At 37.3% G+C, this 23,739-nt stretch overlaps 1 protein-coding gene across 1 annotated transcript in view; it reads left to right on the plus strand.

Moving 5' to 3' along the window:
* The window catches only part of KHDRBS2 (KH RNA binding domain containing, signal transduction associated 2), a 409,730-nt gene that overhangs the window by 293,321 nt on the left and 92,670 nt on the right, over positions 1 to 23,739 (plus strand). The gene's annotated exons all lie outside the window — the stretch shown is intronic.

Below are 23,739 nucleotides of genomic sequence, written 5' to 3' on the forward strand. Positions count from 1 at the left end.
AGATTATATTATAATTAAAAGTCAGTTGTTACTGTAGGCAAGTTCTTAGGAAAAACAGATTATACTCTTTGTAAGAAAGTTTTTTTTTTGTTCTTCCAAATCCCTTTTATTACATATAAATATATGTATGTATATTTGTATTCAACATTGTGTTACAGATACATAACAAATAGTAGAAATTCAGGTAATTTTCATGAAAGCTGATACAATGATGCATATTTAGCAAGGAGCAGTACTGTCACCTTTTCTTACGAGCTGTTAAAAATAATTGTGTTGTAAACATCAAATCTTTCAAGTCATCCTCCTTAATGTTCCCTCCTGGAACTATCACCATAACAACAGATATCCAAGTAGAAGAAAAAAATACCATCAAATATGATTTCTGACTTTTTCCAGCCGTGGCAAATCCAAGGGTAGGATGAACATCCCGTCCATTCCACAATCCTAGCACTAGGAGAACAGTTGAGAAGATACACTATAATTGAGAAGATGCAGTTTTATTCATTAATGGTCTTCCTAGAACAGAAGAAAGGAAACTGAAACAGATATTCATCTTTGTTGGTAAAGCTTTACTCAACCATCTATGTTTGTAGAGTGGAGATTAGATGACAGCCACTTCAAATCAGGGATGCACATTCTGTTAATGCCAAGAGTCACAACTGGACAACAGCTGCAAAAAAGGAGGGGAAGAAAGTCACTCTCTGTTACTATTTACCTCAACACAGTTTCCATCTTTAAATGAGATAAAAGCCCTGCTAAAATAGGAATATAAAAAGCATACCCTTCCTTGATAGTATATTATCTGTTAGTATAAAAATATACGAGACCTTCCTTTCTGTGCAGAACTGAGTCTTTTCCTAATCCATGAGTGACAAATTTCAAAACAGAACCCTTATAATGTAAGATTAAGATTATAAATTAAGTAAATATTTTCTTTTTCTTTTTTTTTTTTCATTTACAGTTCTGATAGATGTCCTAGGGTATTAAACAGTTTTTAGGGAACATTTCTCACGTTTTTTCTGGATGGTAAATATATGGAAAGCAGGAGGAGAAATTGAGGCAGCTGGGTTATCAAGATTACGAAAGCATTCAGCCAGTTCCACATTGTTTTGAAATGCTTACACTCAGGAACATAAAATATACACACAAATGAAGGACTCATTTTCATTTGTGATAGATTATTCCAATAAAAACGAACAAATGTGTTTGTGTTTCTATTTTGCCTACTTAGTAGCAAGAAACATCTTGTCCTGTACGACAAATTCAGATGTTTTGGAGATCCTTCGGTCTCCTATGTCCTTTCAACATCTGTTTTCCACACCTGGGAATATATGGGCTTCCCCTGACTTGATGTCATCCAACAGTTTGCAATGAAAATCTCTCGCCATTTTGCAAAGACTTGTAAGTGCAATCCAAATCATCTTGGTATCGTACGGACTGGGAGAATAATTAAAACTCTCTTAGTGTACAGGTAGAAGTAAAAATTCACTGTCATATGTCTATATATGAATTTGTAAATCATATTTTAGGGGAAAATATTTTTAATTTTGCAGGAAGCAATCAACACAGTTTTTCTTCCCCAGTAAACACTATGTCACGTATCTGACTGGATACTAAAAGCGAGTTAATCTATTTGTTGACCAGCAACAAATGTCATGTGTAATTGTTGTTCTTTCACGCTGAATCCTAGAGATGAAAAACTAATTTACAATGAATAATTTATCCAATTTACTTTGTCTCATTTTCTGCTTGTAAGCGTATTACAATTTCTTCATGTGTTTATGGTTTTCATTTTTGACTACAATATTTCACTGCAATTTTTGACTACAATATGCAAGCACCATTGGTTTCATTAGTTGTGCACATGAATGCAATGTCATTGATTGTGAGTATCCATATTTTTGATTTTTCTTTGCTCTAACAGAAAATAGTCATTTGAATGCTGAGCTGAAAGTGAACTCAAGAAATAGAATAGGATGGCTGCAGCAGATTTTTTTAAATACTTAAACAGCATTTCCTGAAGAAAAATCTTTAGATATTTACTCAGCTCTACTAATCAGAGATTGTATTGACTGACCTTGAAACATCTGACTGTTCAAATCAGTTTGGATAAGCATTTAAATGTTTGGATCATTCCTTTGTAATTATCCAATGTCTAAATATTTTGAGGTTTCCTCAGGGTCTCTGTGAGAGTCCGTAAAAGAAAATGTCTAAAGGTTTCTCAAGAACAGTGAAGTCTTGTCGTTGTGGTGAATAGATTCGCATTCAACATATTGAATGTCAAGCCCAGCCAAAGGGAAAATAATTTAGAACAACTTTCAGAAAATAAGAGGGCTAGAGAGGGAGGGGGGAGTGACACACCTCATACCTTTTTCTTTACTTGCTTTTGAAACAGATATATAGCTTTTATTGGGTGCAGCGTAGATAGTCTCTCAGAGGAACTTCAGAAGGCTATCTGCAGGAGGAGGAGGGACAGACATTAGAAAATATAAGCAAAAGGAAAGAAATAGTTCCTATGTGAACTTTCCTCACTTTGAAAACAGTTTGTTGTGTGTGAATTTGGATGGAGAGCTTAACTGACAGCTGCTGTGCAGCTTCTGGAATCAGAGAGGTTGTCCTGGGTTTGTATCCCAGAGAATAAGAGTGCTGTTCAAAGTAACTAACCTTAGTTCAGTGTGACCGATCTGTACGTGCTCCTCTTCTGCTGAAGGAGAGGTCCACCACAGTGCAGTTCAGCGCAAAACCTTGAATTGGTCATTGTGAACTTCCTCAGAAGCAGCTTCTTTCACAAAGCTGAACTTAGCCCTTTGCCATTGCTCTCTGAGATATGATTTTACACCTCTGATCCACAAGCACTGCTATACTGAAGATGTCCCTACCTGCTGGAAAGGATTCAAAACGTCATTAAAAACCAGCTTTCTGGAGCTCAGTTTCTGGTTGGGTTTTTTGGGGTTTTTTTTGTTTTTTTTTTTAACTGAAAACCCCACAGTGTGTCTCACCATTACATGCATTATGGATCATACTCATACTCTTTCCACAAATGCAGTACACAAATTAATTTGAATTATTGCTTAATTCTTCTTTCCATGTATAGCAATACATGCCATTGGCAGCAATGGCTCAATCTGGAACTTTCTAAGAGTACTGATTTAACACTGAGCTGTGTTGTTACTCCCAGGATGCTGAAGAGCCTGACGTGGATGGTAGAGAGAGCAGCAATGCTAAGAGGCTCCTTGGGGAGAACTAGTGACAAGACGGCTGTTTGGGATTTATCAAACAAATTATGTAAATTAGGTTCATACTCTACATTGCATTGGGCAGAGATGTTTTGAGTAGAGAGAACGGTACTGGACTTGCATTTTAATTGCCTCTTTTAAACTTACATCTTGTGCATTTGTAGTCTGAGGTATTACTCTTGTCTGTTAGACAGCTGATGTCCCATCTACAAATCTTAAGAGTTTCTGTATCAGTGCACCAAGATAGGAGATGGTAAATGAAAATGAGTTCAAACATTGTTTCAGTCCTGCATCATCACCTGTATTGACAAGGCCAATGGGAAGATTGATTTTGTGCCTTTTTTTCATTACAAAAGTTAAGATATGTTTGGTTGGACATCTACTTTTATCATCTACTTGAAATACAGTAAGGAAAATTAACACTGGTATCATCTTCACAAATTGAGGGGAGACTTCTAGAGTCTTTTCTCAACAAGAATAAGCAATTTTAAAGGCTAAGATCTTGTTGGCAACTTATGAAACAGCAAAAAGATGATAGACATGCCTGATTGAAGTTCATCATTTATACAGAAGTGAGAGTGAGAAGTGCTTGAGTAGATCTGCTGCTGGAAGGGACATCCTACTGAGGCAATAGAGCCAATGTTCAGCACAGTGTGTTTTAATCTGAGCATCCAGACTTTTTCACTTAAGATGAAAGCTAAATATTTGAAGGGTGCTTAGCCCAAATATAAGCCAAAAATACCATTGCTTTCAGACCTTGTTTTGCAAGGCATTTGACTCTGGAGCTATATTTCTGTCTTCTGAATCAAAAGCTAGTAATGAGCTGTGATATTTTTCTTTACATTTTTTAAGAGCTATGGTCAGCCATGCTAAGGGGTCTATTGCAAGTCTAGAAATGACTTAGCACTTGTTCCCTTACCCTAGATGCAAAGAATTACCAAAACAGAATAAATTTGGGACTAAAATACACATTGCTTTTATATTTTACCTGCACTTGCATTTTTACCCCTGGATAAGAAAGGGTACTTTTTACTCCTGGATATGAAAGGGGACTTTTGCACTGAAAGCCACTCATCATAATATGAATACTTAGATGATCTTCTTGTATTTACAAAGAAATACATAATTTGTTTGCAAGAAATAGGCCAGTCTGTCGAGACACCAAGAAACTGGTACAGCCCCTAGGTCTAGGACAACCAGATTAAAGAGCAATTTTAAATGCAAATATTCTTTCTCACCTCTCATTTCACTGATCAAACCAGCCAAACGCAGCTTCTTGTTATCTTCTGGAGTGTGTGAAGAGTAATGTTTGTAGAAAGTCACTGGAAAAGAACCACACAATAAGATAGATTGTGCTTTTAATGTCATGCTGTTCTTCCTCTCATTTCAAGCTATTTAAAACGAAAGCAAATGCCACATTCAACTGTTTATTCTAAGCTCGGTGGTTATTTACATTTTTCAATAGTTTTCAAACAAACTGAAACAACTAAGCTCATGTTTATTCAGCACCAACCTAGACAATGAAAAGACTGACATTAAGAGGCATTTTGTCACACTTTAACATTTTGAAAAGAATGATCAACATTTACATGTGACTGCGATCCCCAAAATTGTGCTTGTGGAGGCTTTGTTTAATATTTTAAACTAGAACTCTGTGGGATTTTAAATCCATTATATCTGCTACTTTGAATGTAGATGTAAACTGTTTATAAAGACCTGCACTTCTGCTTCATAGCATGTTTGTGCGTGTGTTAGTGCTTTAATGCATATGTTAAAGTGAGCAATTGGTACTTGATTCTGCTACTTTTGAAGTCAATTCCTATAATCCCAGTAAGACATTCTCAGTGAGAGTGAGATCCAGACAACTAAGATGACTTGTTCCAAACCTTAAAATAGTGAAATATATAGGATATAATGGTAGTCAAAGGGGATTATTTTCTTTTTTTTCCAAGTTTTAAGATGTACCACGTACTTACATCTATGCCTCCTTTGGATGAAAAAAAATCAATGAAGAATGCACTGAGACTAAAGAGCATTTGAATAAAGCTGAGATTATAGACATGGGAATCTGCATGGCTGAACAACATATTGATTAAATATGATTGATTACCTATTTATGCCCAAGGCACATAGAAAAAGAGCTAAGCTATATTCAACTTATATCTGCTGTGACTTGAAAAATCAAATTTTATTTTTACTATAATAGCGATAAACAGGATAATGTTTATATTATCCAAAAGATACTATTGAGCTTTAGAAGAATACTGTGAATGATGGTGTCATGAAGGTAGAGTGGATTTTTCTGTTAGTTATTCAAACTTTGGTGAATTTGGTCTGTCGATAGTATAAATATAATTATTGCAAAAAAATCCATCAACATAAATACAGAATTAAAGTAGTAGCAACTCTTCGGTGTTTTTCTAAAAGCAAAAACCACAGTCAGCATTAAACCTTCAGTGTCAGGGAACCTGCAGTTCTAGAGTTTTTTGCTTACCTGTGCAAACTGTAGTTTGGGTCTTATTCCTAGAGATGACAGTCAGGATAAATAAAGCTTGCCCCATGAAACCAAAGGAACTGTCCTGAGAGCAATGCATCAATAAATGTGAATGATGCTTTCAGACTCATCACTGCTATGAATTTCTCACAAGTTGACAATGTGCTGTAAAGCAGACTCTATTATATCATTTTCTTGATTTGTCTTGATTTGATTGTAATAATCATATTTATTCAATGGGTTAAACTTTACTCATAAAATACATAAAACTAATGTCTACTTATAATGCTGCAGAAAGATTTTGTGGAGGATAAACTCTTTTGTCATCCTTTTAATGCTCTCCTTACTTCGCAAAAATAATTCTCTTCTTGACATTAGTTATCAAGTTTTCAGTTCAAAATTATTTTCCATGCTAGACAGAGTATAAAAGAAAATGCTGATGCAGCTGTGCATGTTTTAGTATTATACATGATGTTAATACAACTACAACATAATAAATATTTATATTTGTTATATAGAGATATAAGTTAAGGACATCTCTCAACTGATCATCCAGCCTTCAATATGGTCCTTAAATATTGCTAGTGTGCATGGTTGTATTCGTAAGATCCTACATAAAAAATATATGGAGTATTCTCCATAGAGACAGCATTTGTCTGCATCATGTGATCACCACCTGATCATTAAACAGTGTGATTGTTCAGGAGCCTGTTACCAAAAATACTTCTCTACTGTCACTTGGATCTGTCACAGCTTGTCACTTGGCTGTTTATCTAATGGAGACCAGTCTTGGTTGGTACAAAATAACTCTATAGGCATTTGCTGGCTAAATTTTATTATGTGACTGTATCTCCACCCATGTTATCCTTTTTATGACAGGTTGCAAAGGTGAGTTATAAACTTACTTACTTTTTGGTACAAGCTCACACAAACTTAGAGGATTGCTGTTAAAGACTTGGGAAAGTCCAAATTAATTAGAGTTGTTGAGAGTTCGATTACTGTGTGAATTCAGCTCAGGTGGAAGGCTTGGGTTTTCTCTTTCACTTCTCAAAGTTTCTTATCCAGATTTAGTCCACTGAGGTATTAAAAAGTTGAATAATTTTGGACCACAAGCTTCATCATGACTGGTGAATTCCCAGGGTGCCAGGCACACATAAACTCCGTGGTAAGGAGAAGGGCTCAGTGCAGGGTGCTATTTCTTGCAGACTGCTAAGTGCAGAGACTTCAGCTGTGCCAGGCAATTACAGAAGCCTTGAGCTTTGCTTTCAGGAAAGGCTCTGGGTGTAAGATGCTATGGCACTTAACATTACCACACCAGGCTGCCTTCGGTATACTAGACTTACTCATGTGTTTTTCAGTCTAGCCTTTTGGTAAACTCAGCGTAGTGACTTTTTATTATAGTAGATAAACAGAGTGCTCTTTGTATCGGTAGATTTAAAGCATCCTCCTAGACAAACTGGCTGCCCAGGACTTGGATGGGTGGACTCTTAAATGGGTTAAAAACTGGCTGGATGGCCGAGCCCAGAGAGTGGTGGTGAATGGGGCAAAGTCCAACTGGCGGCCGGTCACTAGCGGTGTTCCCCAGGGCTCAGTTCTGGGGCCGGTGCTGTTCAATATCTTTATAGATGATCTAGACGTAGGGATTGAGTGCACCCTCAGCAAATTTGCAGATGACACCAAGCTGGGTGGGAGTGTGGATCTGCTGGAGGGTAGGACGGCCCTACAGAGGGATTTGGACAGGTTAGATAGATGGGCCGAGACCAACGGCATGAGGTTCAACAAGAACAAGTGCCGGGTCTTACACTTTGGCCACAACAACCCCATGCAGCTCTACAGGCTGGGGGAAGAGTGGTTAGAAAGCGGCCTGGTGGAAAGAGACCTGGGGGTGCTGATCGACAGCCGGCTAAACGTGAGCCAGCAGTGTGCCCAGGTGGCCAAGAAGGCCAATGGCATCCTGGCCTCTATTAGGAATAGTGTAGCCAGCCGGTCTAGGGAAGTGATCGTCCCTCTGTACTCGGCACTGGTGAGGCCGCACCTTGAGTACTGTGTCCAGTTCTGGGCCCCGCACTTCAAGAAAGATGTTGAGGTGTTGGAGCGAGTCCAGAGGAGGGCGACCAAGCTGGTGAAGGGTCTGGAGGGTCTGACCTACGAGGAACAGCTGAGGGAGCTGGGGTTGTTTAGCCTGGAGAAGAGGAGGCTCCGAGGTGACCTTATTGCCGTCTACAGCTACCTGAAGGGAGGTTGTAGTGAAGTGGGAGTTGGCCTCTTCTCCCGGGCGACTAGCGATAGGACAAGAGGACACAGCCTCAAGCTTCGCCAGGGGAGGTTCAGGTTGGACATTAGGAAGAATTTCTTTACAGAAGGGGTTATTAGACATTGGAATGGGCTGCCCAGGGAGGTGGTGGAGTCACCATCTCTGGATGTGTTTAAGAAAAGACTGGACATGGCACTTAGTGCCATGGTCTAGTTGACAGGGTGGTGTCAGGGCAACGGTTGGACTCGGTGATCCCAGAGGTCTCTTCCAACCTGATTGATTCTGTGATTCTGTGATTCTGTGATTTCATGTACATCTAACAGAGTACTACTGTTTTGTGTATTTATTTATTAGGAATTTTCACTGTAGCTAAAATATGAGCTTTATTAATATAGTAAAATGCACAGTTTGGGAACCACATTATATTAATTGAAAACTTTTATAGGTTGTTCCAAAATAGTATTTTGATTTTACTGGAATTTTAAAAGCATGTGTTTAAAAAATACTTCCTGTTGCAGGAAGCTTTCATCAGAGTTCATCTATGTTCTTCTCTTCGGTTCATTTGCAACATTTTCATCTTGCACAAAATACTTCTGCATGAAACTGCAGAGATAGATACATACTTAGCAACTGCACTTAAAGACAAACATTACAGAGTGCAGTTCTGTTTCATTCTCTGGCTGATGGGCCTTTTAGCCAGTTGCCTCTATCCATACACTTAATGCTTACTCAGGATAATTGAAAAAGAGGATTTGTATTTTGTACAGTAAAAGGCCTGAAAAGTAGTTTTACAGGCCTATAATCTTTTTTCCCTCATTACATTCAGTGCATTTGAAACTCTGAATTTCAGTTATACATAGGAAGAAAAAGGGTTGTGCTGCATGAATCATCTATCATCTGATGTATTTGGGTGCAGAAGCACCTGTCCAGGAGTATGCCTGTTCTTTCTGGGTATTCAGAGGAGGCTCAAATATATATGTGAGCCTAGATTTTCATGGATATAGGCCTGCATATATATACCCCGTGTGTACATTGGTATAGACAAAGCTGGCTCAGGCTGTGCCTTGGATGCAGGCCGTGTACAGACACACGGCATCAATTGCTTCCCCACCGGCAGCATGTGAATGTCCCGTTGTCTACTGCTTTTGGAAGGAGGGGAGTTTATGACTCTCCAACTGCCTTAGCATTTCCAGTAAATCTTTGCTTGAGTATAGAGATACAGGCTTACATTCTGATATGGATATGTGTATGTTATCTATAGCTACACCACAGAAAAATGTGGTCCATTTCTTCCAGCATGTGTGTTTATAAGGACTTTCTATGGCATAGAGCTCCTCTGCAGCCAGCAACGTGCCTGAGTAACTGTGTAAGGAATCAGTCTGAAGGATCAGATAAATAAAATTGAAAGCGTATATTTTCTTTTCCAATAATACAGTTTTGGGAAAAAAAAAAAAGTAAATGTAGAAAATAAATGTAGAAAGGAAAAAGATACTAACAAGTATTTAAAAGAACAGTTTTACTTGTATAATAGATGGACTGGATGAAGCACACGTTTTTTCCGTCTTTAACTTCTTTAGCAGTGGTGGTATTAAAGTGACTGGGACATTCATATGAATACCTCTTTGTCAGATAAATAGGTCAACGTTGTTCTCAGATATGGTCAGTTTTAAAACAATCAGATCAGTTATATTTTATCAAAGGTGCAGACTTAGTATACCTCTTTAAACTGTAGCAAAAATGTCGAGAAAATTGATCTTGTTGTGAAACACAGTACCTTGAGTTTGACCTATAGGGCTCTTACAGAGTGTAGCAATCACTAGAAAAGGGAGATGCAGTATAATGGCTCTGGGACAATAAACTAGAAGGCTAGAGATGAAAAATGTTCTTTCTCTGTACAGACCTTTTTTTTTCCTCATGAAATTACAGTTGCCTGCATTTCAATAGCTTCTACAGTCGTTATAAGTGCTGTTACTCATAGACAGCTAATAGTGCTCTGACTACCTGCTGTTGTTTTGTAGCTCTTGGTATGGTGTAAAAATCTGTGGAGTGCAACATCTGAAATCATAAGAGTGCAATGTTTGTTAAGTAAATACTTCTTATATATTAGTGTCATAAGAATATATAAGAATACATTAGTATCCCGAGGACATTCTTCCAAACATACCCCTGTACCCTTATGCAATACAGTATAACTGCATTTAAATATTTCTCAAAATCAGTATATCTGTCCAAGTGGAGTTTACAATATGACATATCAGTTCCTAACAAGGTGCTTTAGCTGTAGCATTGGTGTTCGTACAGTCCTCCAGCTCTCCTGGACCAATTTCTGTAATGAAAATATTAATAATCCTTTAGATAACATGCTATCATGAATTCTTTTGATCACCAGATGTCTGTCAGATGTAAATTATTTAAGTGTGAGTGAGAACACAGAAACTTTAAGGTTAGAAACCCCATATCCTGTTATCTTTTATTTGAACTTTCCGGTCCCTGATTGTTAATGGAATCATAGAATACCAGGTTGGAAGGGACCTCAAGGATCAAGGATCATTGTTGTCTCTTACTGTACACCCTTGAAACTTCAGACATCCAAATTTTTAGAAAGCTGAAGTTAAGAAAAAACACAGCCAGATATCCCAAAACTGAGTCTTTTTTGGGGGCAATATATAAATTCATGTCATGTAGTGAACTATTTTAATACTTTAGTTTCTCTTTCTCCGCAGTAGAATCACACAGCTTTTCCCAGTTTCCTTTCTTAGTTTTTTTTCCAAAAAACCTCAAAAAATAGTTATTAACACTGCTTATTAATCTTTCTGAGGACTAAGCAGTAAAATGAGCAAGTATACATTTGAACTGTACACGTTTGGGTATTTTAAAAATAAATTGTCAAAGTCTGATGCTGCACCATTTTTCTCAACACTGGATTTCTAGAATCACATGTAGCCCATGCACTTGTCTTTATCAAGACTTTGCATGCGTATACCAGTCCTCACACATGCTGCAGCTGGGAGTTTTCTGAAAAAAATAATACGTTTAAAAGAAAAGACATTGAAATTCAAACTATATTTCTTTTCTATTTTATCAACCATTTACCATCAATCTTTCTACTTTTTGGACAAACACTGCCTGTACTATTTAACTGACATGCACAGTTAAAATGTATGCTTGTTTCTTTTAAAACAAGTCTTATTTTAAGAATAGATAATTCTGTTTTTATTACCTCTTTGCATGTTATTGCAAAAAATGGCTTCAGAACCAGGTTTGGTTTGGCTTGGTTTGCTTTTATTGCCCAAATTGCTCAGGTATGTAAAAGCTTACCCTGTTGTCTTAATTTTATTTAATTATCAATAATAATAAAAGAATAAGTGCTTTTAAACTGAAAATAAATTTTGGAAACAGGGATTTCCAAGTATTTTGACCGAACTACATCAGTTAACTAGATGGTATGCAAATAAAGAAAAGGGATTATAAACTAATAAAAGTAAGTGAAGGTTCTGTATATCAGGCTGTAGGGGAGATGCAGATGGGACCTGTGTTTCATTACAAGTTAAATTGTGCCAAATTTAAATGTGGACACTGTAGCTGGGAGAAAAAGAAAAAAGCAGAGAGTCGCTGAAACGCAGTTGTTGAGCCTGAGTGCATCTATCAAATAAATTAGAAGTCACAATACTTCGGTCATTTTTCACTTTCATTGAACAGCTATTTCACTTTCTTACAAGGCCACCCTTCATGCAAACACCCTAAACAAATAAATCCAAAAAGTCATTCAGCGTTCTTCTAACTTATTTCTCTTGAGGTACCTATTACAAGTTGCCATTTTGGAAAAAGCAGCAGAGGTGGCTTGTATGTGCTAAACATAACACAGAGCAACAAGAGAAAAAAAAAGGTAATTTTCATTGTGTTTTATTCATTTCACTCAGGTTGTGATTTTTTATTTTCTAAAGGGTAAAAAGTCTCTGATGCAAGTGATTTGCCTTGTATTTTCATGGTCTTATTTTGTGTAGTACTGGAGTATAATTACAAGTGATGTTACTACATCAGTTGTAGCTGCAGTCAATAAGCGTATGGCTGAATCAGTGGTAAATACGTGTACTAGTTCTATTTCCATGCACGTTGCAATATGAAGGGGAGTGGGAGTGTTTTCCTCCTGCAGAATCTGTTGCAGCCCAGTGTTGTTGTATCCACTTGGGTGGGGAGCATCAGGAATGAAGCTTTAAATCCCTAAAGGCAGAGGAAGAACTGAAAGTCTGTCTTGCATCTTGAATTAATGAAACGCTGCATAAAAAAAAAGCAGTAAAGGACTACTTTTACTCTACTTTTCTAAATTTCTTTTTAAAAGAAAGACTTGACTTCTTGCTTGCAGAATTCATACAGAAGTAATGTGCACACCTTGGTGTCACCACAGAGGGCTCAGTGCTGAGAGCAGGACTTGCCTTCCTGCAATCCGAACAATAGCACCTAAATCTTGGAGAGGATCAAGCTCTGTTTTCCCCCTTTCCAAGAGGATGGCTAAAGGGTACTGAAGGGTACAGCACTGTAGGGTACCATTCTTAGGTACCTCAATTTTCCTGCGCGTCATACAAGAAAGAACCTCCATCTTGGATGTCATTACTTCCAGTGTGGTTCTTGTGTTTATCCAGGATCCAGAAATTTAAGATCCTAAATCACACAAAGTTTGCAAACAAAGCAGTCTTCTAAGTCCTTAAATTACTTTTGAAAACAGAGCTTAAATTCTAAATAACTTAGGTTATTTTTTTTGCATGCCATTCATGTTGTAGAAAACTTATGAGGAAAAAAACTATTCTGGCTTTTAAAAAAAATCCTACCTATCTGCTTTGACCATCCTATCAGCTTCCTAGGAGGAAAGCAGACTACAATGTGGCAAGGAGACAATACTGTTTTGATAGTCCTGATTGAATGAGGACATTGTTGAGGTTAAATTCAGTTTTGAAAGAAAATACTTTGAAAGGGTCTGCTTTCTTTCCTCGGGACTTCGGTCAAGCTGTAGACAGAGTACACAGTCATTTGTTGTTTGTGTTGGAGGAAGGAAATTGTTATGAAGAACTAAGCTTCCACTTTGTTTGGAAAATACCAACTCATCCATACTTGATCAGAATTTATATATTTGGGGATAAACTAACAGGTCACTGGATACAGTCTGAGAAACTCTTAAACATTCTGTAGAGCAGAAGTAATTAATGAAAGCTGAACGATGTTAAAATAAACTTTCCAGCTGCAGTAACATGAGGTTTTTCCTTCCCTAGTTGGGGGGCGGTCGTGTTAAACATTTCCTTTAAAGCTGTGTATCTGTGTTGCCACAGTATGAGTGTACGAATTTGTATGACTTAGATGTTTAGTAGGTGTGATATAAAACTAGAACATTATTTTGGGGAGGAAATTACCTTTTGTTATTCATGTATTTTCCATCCTCTCAAAATGATGCATGCTGACATAATAATTTGCTTTGTAAAGAGCACTTTTGCTCTGCTGAAAGTGATGGTTAATTTTACACTAAGTTTTATCACTGGAGGTTGTGTTCTTGAACTGTCCTGAGATTTACTGACCTTCTTAGAAAAACAAAATGAAAAATCCAAGGATATACTTTGTTTCTAACTTCAAAGCATTATGAACCCAATGCTTATTTATTTCTTGAAGCCTGCTTGATGCAGCCTAGAATTTTATGACTGCTTTATCATTTTCTTATCCAGTAAAAAAATTCCTGAAAGTCAACGTAAAAAATTCTGTAAAAAAGACCAAGTGTTGCTGTAGCCTACTTGATCCTCTGTGAGGAAGGGAATATAGAGGGAAAGAAAATGAAAATCAAATTGACAAAACCAGCAGTATTCTCAGGATGGATTCAGGTTTGCATATATGATCTATAAGTTGTCTAATCATCATGGTCCTTAAGACTGCATATTCAAAAAAAAAAAACAAAAAAACCCAAATTTATTGGGCTTTTGGAGATAAGGATAGTCAGTATTTTGTGTTGGCAAGTGGCCATGCAAGTCTGTATTCCATCTACTGAGCAGAGTTCAGAAGTATAAGCAATGTAATAAGTCAAAAATCTGTGAATGCATCACTGCAAATCCAGAGTGGCTCTTCTGAAAAATGAGATGAAGATCAAAGTGAGCACAGTTGTATTTCTAGGTAGAAAATTAGATATTCCAAGAAAATTACTGTTAGATAGGCTGAAGCAAGCTTTGGTCCCCTGAGATACTTCTTACTTCTGGTTGGACCACCCAGCAAATTGCCGAAAAAGTTACTGTCATTTTATTCTTCTCAGCTATAGGTTTAAAAACTCTCCCACCTAGGAGCAGCAGTAATAATTTTCAGGCCTTATGCAATCAATAAGGAATTAATGTAAAGCAGGTGCATTTTCTCATGGATGAAGTTAGAAGGACAGTGGGCTGAAGCTCCTAGGTGTTGCTGTCCTTACTCCAGTAAGGAGTTCAAGAGAAGGGGGAATCTGAAATCTGTGTAATTATCTTTTACTCCACATAGACTGGGTCTGCGATGAAAGCCAGAAACTTCAAAGTAACATTTCAGTATGTGCCAAGCAGGGAGGGACTTCCCCCAGAGCTGTGGTACAACCTGCTCTTTCAACGTAATTTCTGAAGTCACCCAGTTAGCAGGAGCAGGGTATCTCTGTCAGACAAAGAAGAAAATGTAATAGATTGCCTAAATATTAGTACAATCCATCTGCAATGGCTTGATTTATTTTTTTAATTGATATAGTGCTTCTAGGATTTTAGATTAGCAGTTTGGATTTAAATAGCCCTAAGGCAAATCACGAGACAAATTGACTCTTTGGATTAGAGTTGCTTTCCTTTATAGTCCTTGGAGGGGTACAAGAACAGATAAACCTCCAACAAAAAGCCTTGTTTAAATTTTAGTAAGCAACTGTCAAAGACACAGGGGGTATCCTTTACCAGTCCTGGAGAAAAAAATGCATCATATGTAATCTGTCAACTAAGAGGCTTATTGAACACAACTGGAATGTAAAGATTATTCCAAAGGGTGCTGGCCACTGTCTGAGTTGCCCTTGTGATTTACAGCCACAATACCATGCCCTGCATGGATTTCATGACATAATAATCTGTCAGTTCTCAAAGCTATAAAGTCATCCCTTGGAGATAACTGAGTGAGTCTCACACTGATGGTCATTTCAGGACATGACTATCATTTCTTTGCTTAATAATAAAATGGTGATGTGATTTTAAATGTCATGCTTTAGGTATAAGACTAACAATCCTGTTAAGCTATAATGCAAGTGATGATAGATATTATAAGATACTGTAAGTACTAATCTAGTCTGAAGTAATGTATTGGATCTATTTCAAAGTGGATAGATAGGAACTGACAAGGGCCTATAAGCAGCTTGGAAAAGAAATGGGATGTCGTAACCAGGTTCTTTAGTGACATGTTAAAAATATTCACAATCATTTTTACTTAGATATGGAGAACTAAAGAGTTCCAACAATCTTCATCTGTGAAGTGCTATGATTTTATTTATTTGTGTTTATTTAAGATCCCAGAGTTGTTTGGATAGTGTACAAATACGAGACACAAACACACATTCTTCTCCAAAGAGTTTCCATTGTGTGTAAGAATTTCTTGTAGTGGTGTTGCCGGTCCTTAATGTCATCAGAATGGTGACTGAGCACCTTACAGGAACACGTTAAATGAGGCTGAATCATTTATATACAAGTCCTTCTTTACATTGAAGTCTACTTAAAGATTAACATCATTTAACGTAGTTGTATCTAATTGAGAACTTGTATATGTTTAGAGAAATTATTAAGTTTTCTTTGTAGTTAGAGAGCAGGAGAGGATGCTTGTGACAGCTTCATGTTGGAGCACATTCTATCATCTCTGACTGGTTCCTGAGGAGTTTCTGTCTCAGGAACGAGGCAAGCTTCACCTTGTGATTTACAGCTGCAATACCAGACCCTTCATGAATGTCATGACATAATTGTGTGTTGGTGCTAGAAGCTGCAAAGTTTTAACTCCTTATAAAAAGTTCAGTTCTTCCTGATAGTGGAAGTTTTCAGCCAGCCTCCGGGCGGTAGAAGATCTTTGAGATTTTTCAGTCCAGTCAGCATCTGGAATATGAAAATCAACAGTTTTGAGGCTTTCTAGAGAGAGAAAGAGAGATATAATGTATGCAGAGGAATGAGGACTTAGATGTCACATGTGATAATAGATAGATTTTGCTAAGAACTGAATCAACCTTTATGCAGACATGCCATGTTATGGCATCGTATACTGGTGTTCAGGCCTGTGCTCTCACCCTGTTTAGATTAATAGTGAATAAGTAGCTGGGGAAGCTCAGAAACTATGAAGTTCTCAACTAGACCTAATCAGAATATACTGATGTCTATGAACAGGATGTGTTAGACTATCAGATACACTTGCAATAGTCTTTAACAAAGCCACAAGAAGTTCTTACAGAAGTATAAATTCTACTGAACTTTTCATTTGAGAAGATGGGTTTTTCTTAAAAGTTAATATACAAGAAGTGGTTGGGAATGCAATGAAAATATACTCAGGTCTCTATTCACAAATTGTCTTCATATTGTCTAATCATTGAGGTGCTTCCTATACACTTGAACTTTCTTTGAGTCATATACTCTGCACATGAACGTTGTTAGCATAGTGACTGACTATTTTAAAAATGTGTTTATGTTAAGTGCATAGATTTTCTTTTTTGGGCAAATAAGCACAATATGGATAATAAACAATTTGTATCTGTAATTAACTTTTTAAAACGCAAAACAGAAACTGATAGCTATATGCCTGATATTTTTCATTGCAGGCTTACTGCTATCATACAACTTTTCCTTCACCATAGATTTCTGACAGCAGAAATACAAGGGTAGTCTTTGTTCCAGTCATTCCCTATAAATATTGCTGATTCATACAACACACTACTATATGGATGCTGATCCTCTTGATCTGCTTGGCCTTGATTTATTCTTGGTACTTCTGACTTTACTAAAAAGCCATTTCATGTTGTGGGTGAGACAGGAAATTCAATCATGCCCCAACACCATGTTTTGTATTCTTCTTATTTTTGTTTTGCCTCCTCTGATCTCACTCAGAAGCTTTCAACTACAAATTAGAGATGGTATATATGGGATATATAAGCCTCTTTCGGCTTATCTGGTTTTCGGTATCTTTGGTCTAAGCTTTGAGAAGTGGAATATAAGATACAGAAGTCTCTTCTGAATCCATGACTTGTGTCTGCAAGCTGCAGTTTGTAGGCAGTATGTCATCACCGTCATAATGAATGTGGTATTAAAAAGCACATTCATCTTTCCCTATGACACTTTTTCAGCAAGGTATGTAAGAGATTCTACAAATAGCTCTTAGTATCAAAGGATCTTGCAGCGAGAAGAGAAATATCCAAAAAACAAATACACCATTCATATTGCATTCTCTTGATTACCTATCCAAACTCATAGAATTAGTGTCGTAGATTTCATGCATTATTTATATTACATCAAGTGTATAGTAGGCACTTTGGAAACATACATTAAAGCAAAGCCTGGGCCAAGATGTGTACATTATAACAAAGTGTGGACCAATGGCTGAGGGTGGGAAGGGTAAGTGAAAGCTCACTGCTATTGATATGTAGCAGGGTCCAGTCCTTAAGGAATTAATTTTGGAAGGAAGGTTGGTTGAAATGTTGATGCAAAAGAGCCATGAAATTTCGAACATCTTGCAACAAGTAAATCCAACTTATACACGTGACTTTTAGAAAGTCTCTTAGGAACTAACTAAAAAAAGTCTTTTCAAGGAATCTTTTCATCAAACACTAGGCCCAAAGTTGCTTTATTCCCATATTTTGAATTGTGGTTTTGCTTTGAATTAAAGACAACTCTCCCTATCCCCTGAACTTTCAGAGATCTTAAATCTGAACTGAGCAGAAGCTTTTTGTGGTTCTGAAAGTCGCCGATTATAGTCAAAATCATTAATAAGGAAAACCAGCTGTAGTGAATGAGTAATGATCCTAACTCTAATATCAGAATATTCCTGTAGAATTGTTTCTTCTTGCACTGAAATAAAAGAATTGATGTGGGTTAATGTCAACACCAAAGTTATTCCACAAACTGTTTTCCCCCAATTACACCTCACCTAGATGCAAAAATCCATCCTTTTCTTTATGAAAATACACAAAGGTACACTCATTAAGCATCAGGAACTTAATAGAAAAGTCATCTTTGATCTGTACAACAGATGCATTTTCTATTGACTTGAAAGTCATGCCTGTAGCTAAAATTATATAATAAAGTAGAAAACAAATTAAAGGGAGGGAACAATGAAAATAGTACTCAAAGTATTAAAGAACAGATTGAGAATTTGGGGTTGGATCTCGGGGAGTGAAATCTTCAACGAAGACTAAGAATCAGAATTCAAAATTAGGATGTCACAGTCTTCAGTATTTGCCCCAGACTTGAGCCTCCTCATATTTCAGTCAATACCACAACAGCCCGCTAAGGGAGTCATTAAAAGGAAAACTGTATACAAACAGAGGGTTTGTTCATCGATCATTTTGGTGTGTTTCTGTAGTACTGGCAAAGAATAAAGGTCATTGATATGAGAAACACTTGCTCCCAAAACGCTTAGTATTCTATACGGACTTATTATGCAGTATTATCAAATCACATTAGATTGCATAAACTTCTCTGCGGTGTAATCAAATGGAAAAAAAATTGCAGATGCGGTGCATCAGATTAGTTTCACAAGAGCAGTATTTATATCTTGCAAGCAATGACATATGCTGAGAGAGATACTGTTTCTGGCTTGGGAGACAGCACGTTTTTTTTTCCTGAGAATTATCCTGTTTCCTAAAACTGTAGCAAACAGATATTTCAGGAAGTGTACAGTTGCAAGACTATCTCAGACTGTTTTTGCATCCGTACAAATTATGCATTCACTGATAATTAAAGTGTTTTGAAAGAGAATCAGCAAGAATAAAATAAACCTCCAGACTGTACAATTTTCTAGCATCTGAAAGGAAATTGCTAAAATACATCTTGAGTAGACAGTGGACCAGCTTTTTTATTCTGGATTTGAATTGGTACACATGTACTGAATCAAGTTTAGACAACACAAAGAACCTGAAGGAAAACTTGAAGCAAGAAGGGAAAAGAGATATGAGGGAGCAATAAAAGTAAGATGATAAAAAAAAAAAAAAGCAGATGAAAAGCAGATGATGAAAGCAAGCAAAGACAGCAAACTTGAATTTTCAGAGAAAAATTTAAAGATGGTGTTGAAATAAAGGAATGAAATCTAAGGAAAGACGGAAGTGTTTGGAACAGTGGAAGAAAATGCCTGTCTATGACAGAGAGATTAAAAGCCCAGCTAAGAGAATGAGAGCAAAGCAACAAACCCTGCTATGCTTGTAATGAGGATCAAGGGTCGCTCATAAAGAGGAGGAAAGAGAACCAAAGTAATGGAGTGGAAGAGAAACTGGAGAGGAGAAGTGAGTGGGAGAAGATGCTTTGAGTAGAGAAAAATAAGAAACAATAGACATTGAAAGTCTCCAAATTCTTTCGATACCAAATAAAATTTAGTGGGTGCCAAAGGACTTAGCATGTTGGAGAATCATGCATGAAGAGGGGTGATTTTATTATTGTACCTGATTCTCCCTGTTTACTCTCCATGGTTTCCGGTAGTGTCTTCTTGCATTGTTGCCTTGTCAGTCTAGGCCAAGTCAGGACTGGCAAGCTACTCTTCTCCTATTGTCTGCAACCTCCAGCAGTTTCTCACATTGTTGTCACATTAGCTTAACCTCAGGACAGGGCTGGCCAGCTGCACACATGCCGTAAAACATATTTATATCTGAACAAGACTGGTCCATTGTTCATGATGGATGATACTTGGCACAATTTCTCTGAATGTGTGTTTCTGAAATATATGAAGTTAAATGGTTCAATCAACCTGATGCATTGCAGAATGTCTCCCAACAGCCAATGCCTTGCAGGATCACATCTTACATGACTAAAAAATTGAAGCCATGATGTATTATGAGGTTGTATATCTTTCTGTCCATCTTTGTCACATCACTAAAGACCAGCAAAATCCCAAATCGCATTTTTCTCAAAATCTAAAAATTAAACAAACAGACAGACCTTCACACTATATGTGATATATAAATTTGTAATCTAAGAAACACAGTGAAATTCAGGCTGGGCAGAGAATGGATTGAGAGCAGCCCTGAGGAGAAGGACTTGGGGGTGATGGTTGACGAGAAGCTCAACATGAGCCAGCAGTGTGTGCTTGCAGCCCATAAGGCCAGCCGTATTCTGGGCTGCATCAAAAGCAGCGTGGCCAACAGGTCGAGGGAGGTGATTCTGCCCCTTTATTCCGCTCTCGTGAGACCCCACCCAGAGTACTGCGTCCAGCTCTAGGGCCCCCAACATAAGAAGGACATGGAACTGTTGGAGCGAGTCCAGAGGAGGGCCACGAAGATGATCAGAGGGCTGGAGCACCTCTCCTATGAAGACAGGCTGAGAGAGTTGGGCTTGTTCAGTCTGGAGAAGAGAAGGCTCCAGGAAGACCTCATAGCAGCCTTCCAGTACCTGAATGGGGCCTACAGGAAAGCGGAAGAGGGGCTTTTTACAAGGACAAGTAGTGACAGGACGAGGGGGAATGTTTTTAAACTGAAAGAGGGTAGATTTAGATTAGATATTAGGAAGAAATTCTTTACTGTGAGGGTGGTGAGACACTGGAACAGGTTTCCCATAGAAGTAGTGGCTGCCCCCTCTCTGGCAGTGTTTAAGGCCAAATTGGATGAGGCTTTGAGCAACTTGGTCTAGTGGAAAGGTGTCCCTGCCTGTGGCAGGGGGGTTGGAACTAGATGATCTTTAAGGTCCCTTCCAACCCAAACCATTCTATGATTCTATGAGATGTATTTCTTTTGGAGTGAGAACAGTATTTTGTCCAGGATCTATATATTCATGTTATTAGCAAATAATTGTTTATTGGGCTTCAATAATTTTGGATTATTTTCTTGGAACATTTTAGTAGGGCCTTCTTTTTTTCCTAAAAATCTCATCTCCCATCATAATTTCAAAATACATCCCTTTGTGAGATTATAATTTATGATGTTAACATGAATGAGATGCTTACTTTCTAACTGTCACCAGGCAACAGTTTAGACTATCCATTCCCTTATACTTATTTGGGTATGACTATTTTGAATAGCCAGATCTAGTTCCTTCTCAAAACATAACAGTTTCTCTTGGGCTCAAACTGTGGTTCCACGTATAACCTCTATCTTATGAATTTTTAGGCTTGCCTAAAGAAAGGCTTATTAAAAAGAGCATCAATCAAATACTTAAAACTGGCTTAATAATATACATTGACCTTCAAATATTTTTCTCTGGTACAAGGAAGTGCAATGGATGAATCTGCTTGCTTGTTGTTTTCAACTCTATGAATGTTGTTGGTGTGATTTGAAAAGTATCCATTGTTACTTGTCATATGAATCGACCATATTTCTTGGTCTTTGTGCTTAACGTCTCAAATGTATGCATTATGTACTAACCATTCATGTGGAGTCTATTGGTCTATTACAGCATTTTGAAAATTTCACGTATACTGTCTGATTTTAATTTACCAAGCATGTCATCCTCCCACTCCCAACACTAACCATTTTGATGTTAAATGTTTTTTGCTGTGTTCTTCAAACCAATATCCCAGATCAATTTATGACTCTAGTGTAGGAGGCAACTTGCAGATACTTACTGGATTTTATGACATTTTTATTTAAGTATTTTAACAAAGTGGCTCAGCTATTACCTGGACTACTTCAATTTCTGCTAGGGAGCTATAATACAGACACAAAAATGAAAATGGGAGAATCTAAAGGATGAAACAAAACTAGTTCAATAAGAATCAAGATATGACAAGAAAGGTTGCAAACGTCTTCCTCCTTCCTACACAGTTCTAGTAGTAGTGATCACACAAAATCCCCAGGCATTTAAGCAACCAAAAAATACAGATTTGAAATGCTTTGTGCATTTAACAATTTTATTCAGTTATGTGCAATTTAGCCCTTTGAGCATCATTTATTTCTAGGAGCACTTTACTCCCAGTAGCATGTCCCTGTTTTCCAATGACTTACGCCAACCAGCAGAAGAGTGGCAGAATAAAGTAGCACTAGAGAAAGATAAGTGGGGGCTTACGTGCTGTTCTGCTGAGCTCACTTTTAACACTTACTTGCAATACTAAATATTTTGATCTGAACTTGCACATCCTATTTGGATGTGGTTGCATGTATTTAAATTCTGGAGCCTTTGAACTAGTAGAATATTCTGCCTGTGCTTTGAGTCATCTGAAGCCCTGTGGCAGTGTTGGAGCAGCATTGCACTAAACCTCATCTGAATGTATGTTACTGAGTCAGATGCAGGCATCCTCACACTTTTTACTGACTTCACATTTACTTTCAAAATACCACCTAATCACATGCGTAGGAAGGAATAAATAACCTAGCTTTAAAAAAATCCTTCACAACAAAGTTCTGCATTTTCCCTGGCAGGATTTAAGGAAGGTAGTGACTCATACTCCAAAATATGTATGGCAGCACATGAAGGTGTTCAGTCATTGAAATAATATCGAGCAGTCCACCACATTTCTGATAGTGGTCTAGTGTGTGTTATACTGATGACAGTAATGTGTTACAAGTACAAACTGCTAGAATGTGCTGAGATGAAGATTAGTTTGCTGCATATATCATTAGTGCTATAGTAATCTGCAAGAGTAAGTCTTGGTGAGTACATTCTTTTTTATTGGAGAAAAGAGGATTATATTCAGAACTGTCCCTAAAAGAATTTCAGGAGGAGGCGGACTGAGGAATTGGTGGTTCTTATTATGTGTTTCATGTAGGTGTAAGGATGAAGGCAAAATTTTTGCAGAAGTGACAGAACACATATAAATGGTGAGATAAGTCAACAGTACATTTCTTGTGCAAAGACTTAACTACATTTTAAAAGATTATTTAAAATGGCAGGTGAAGAAAAGGTGGCATTCTTAGGATCATACACAGAGACTGAATCATGACACCAGTAATATCAGAGTAATTCCTAAGAAAGCCTGGCACTAACAAGGAAACAAATAAGGTCACAGGGGCGCATTCCAGAAAATGTGAGAGCTGTCTGATACTGGGGATAGTCGGAAGAGAATCCTGGCCACTAACAACAGCGACCAGAGTAATACTTTATACTCTTACGATTTTTTCCTTCTGAATAATGTCAGATAATATCATCTTTTTTAAAAAAAGTTGTTTATTTTCAAATAGCTATGGCTAACACAATGTCCAGTGAATTTTTTTTCAATATAACACCACAATGTAAAAGCCTCAGACTAAATCTCTGTCTTAGATGGAATCTCATTCCACAGATTATTATTAAATTAATTACATGTTATTGTCACAGAAAGGTGCCATTTTTCAGGATTATCCAAAAATGAAACAAAGCGTGCTGTCATGTTATATTTCATCATAGCTAATTTAACTAAGAATGTGTAATTTTTCACTGGCTTATTTCCTTTACTACAGTATCTCATCAGCAACAGGACAGGTTTACAGGTTGTTTTCCCTTCTCCATAGCATTTGCATTCTTTCCTTAAGTTCTGTAAGACAGCTGGAAGATATCCAGACCATAGTTTAAATTGCATTTCCAGTCATTTTATTTTACCTCTTCATTTTTCAGCTCAAGTCCCTAAATTGTATACCAAATGCCTTTAAA

The sequence above is a fragment of the Nyctibius grandis genome, chromosome 1, assembly GCF_013368605.1.
Source record: "Nyctibius grandis isolate bNycGra1 chromosome 1, bNycGra1.pri, whole genome shotgun sequence".
NCBI classification, from domain to species: domain Eukaryota; kingdom Metazoa; phylum Chordata; class Aves; order Nyctibiiformes; family Nyctibiidae; genus Nyctibius; species Nyctibius grandis.